Source organism: Cyprinodon variegatus, unplaced genomic scaffold (assembly GCF_000732505.1).
Source record: "Cyprinodon variegatus isolate N-32 unplaced genomic scaffold, C_variegatus-1.0 Scaffold994, whole genome shotgun sequence".
Taxonomy (NCBI): domain Eukaryota; kingdom Metazoa; phylum Chordata; class Actinopteri; order Cyprinodontiformes; family Cyprinodontidae; genus Cyprinodon; species Cyprinodon variegatus.
The window spans coordinates 95803-97611 of record NW_015151447.1 but is presented as its reverse complement, the minus strand read 5'-3'; the positions used below and the strand labels follow the sequence as shown (position 1 = coordinate 97611).

General features: G+C 37.9%; 1 protein-coding gene and 1 long non-coding RNA gene across 2 annotated transcripts in view; both read right to left on the bottom strand.

Annotated features, from left to right (window-relative positions):
• LOC107100626 (mucin-5B-like) overlaps positions 1–1809 on the bottom strand; it is a 38617-nt gene that overhangs the window by 3381 nt on the left and 33427 nt on the right. The window lies entirely within an intron of this gene.
• Positions 166–875, bottom strand: LOC107100639. Its single transcript, XR_001482025.1, has 4 exons — positions 829–875; positions 612–734; positions 428–529; positions 166–323 (listed from the first exon to the last, which is right to left on the bottom strand). It is a non-coding gene; the product is annotated as an uncharacterized LOC107100639 (long non-coding RNA).

Here is a 1809-nt window from a genome sequence, read left to right as displayed (position 1 = left end):
TGCTGGATAAAACCTGGAACTAAACGCTATTTCTGACATTTTGAATCCTGGATGGAAGAGAAAAGTCTTGTTTTTTTTAACTTTTTTTTGGAGATTCCGATGATAATTTTGGTACATACATGCATAAACACTGTATTTACTTTATGAACATTTTAAACCAAAGCAGTGATTTACAGTGTCTTAATTATACTCACTGGGACACAGTTGTCTGGGTCAAACTCTGGACATGTGGTTTGGTTTCTGAAAACAACGAATTCATTCTTCACCTTCTCACAGTTATATGTGGTGCAGTTGTCGTTCGGAGGTGAATACGACTGTGAAGGCTGTGAAATGTGTGGAAGATTCAGTTTAGTGAAGTTATAATCAGATTTATAAAGTAACTAAAAGTTCCAGATTATAATTCTCTTTTACTTGAACTTTTCCTCACCTTAGCAATAACTGGGGAGTTCAAGCCGGGGACGTCAAAAATACAGCTGGTCTGTTTACATGATCCACAGCACTGCCCAGCCTCATTTACGTACGTGTAGCCCTATCAAAAACACATCGTTTATTAAAGAGAATATTTGCAGTGCCTCTTTACAGCTTTTTTGGTATTAGCTTAAACGAATTACCTCGCTACAAGACATGGAACAACGTATTTGATAGCACACTGCAGTGTTCAGCTTAGTTTGGGGATCCTGTTTATCGGTACAGTGGCAGTATTCACATAGGCTCTTGGAAAAGTTTGTACCCGGCTGTAAAAAAAGTAAAGTTGGAGACAGAGGTGTTTTAAAGTATTTAGAATACAATATATGTTATAAAAATATAAAAAAAGACCAGTTCCAGTACCTTATACTCGGTATCGTTATAGACACATACGCCTTTAGGCTCTAGATGAGACAACAAATAGTGTTAATGTAGAACTGTGCAATAAAATTATATCAATATATATCATCATAAAAACCTGATTATTCTATCAATAAAATAAACTTCTGATATAAGTATATTGTTTAATTTTAGTTGACACAGAACCAGATAGCATTCTGGAGAATGAAGGCAGTGATGACCAAGCAGGGTTGGTAGTAGGACTGATGTCATGTTTTAACAGGTTTACAACTTAAAATCTGCCTTTTTTTCCCTTCTCCTGTTTCCTCCATGGATATTAATATTAACTGACAGGAAAAGATGTCTGACACACATAGTAATTAGGGGAGATATTCAAACAAAGCCTGAATATTTGGTTTCAATAAGGCTGCTATGAATTAGTTCAATCAATTTTAACCAGGTCCACTCAGAGTTGAACGCGTGCGTAACAAGTATGAAACGCCATTATTAGTGGAGCCCTGATTCGATAAGTCACCATGACAACAGGCAACAGGAAGTGCCTATTTGAGGGCAACAGTGGCGTTGGATGTTGGAGTTTGCCCTGAAATCGAAGGGTTTCAGTGTCGTTGTGGCCTTGGGCAAGACACTTCACCTGCATTGTCTACTGATGGTGGTCAGAGGGTGGCGCAAGTGTACGGCAGCCCCGCTTCTGTCAGTGAGCCCCAGGGCAGCTGTGGCTACAATGTAGCTTGCCACCATCAGTGTGTGCGTGAATGGGTGAATTAATGTAGTGTAAAGAGCTTTGGTCAAGTCTCCTAACTGGAATAAAGGCGCTATATAAGTACAGGACATTTACCCATTTCACCCCACTGGAACTAGACATTTTAATGAACAAATGTTTTTCCATATGTAAATAAAAAATAAGATTCTTCCTGATCAAAATCACATTCCTAGTTGGAACTGTAATAATTACTAAATTCTAAATTACATTTTTGCAAGAGAAAC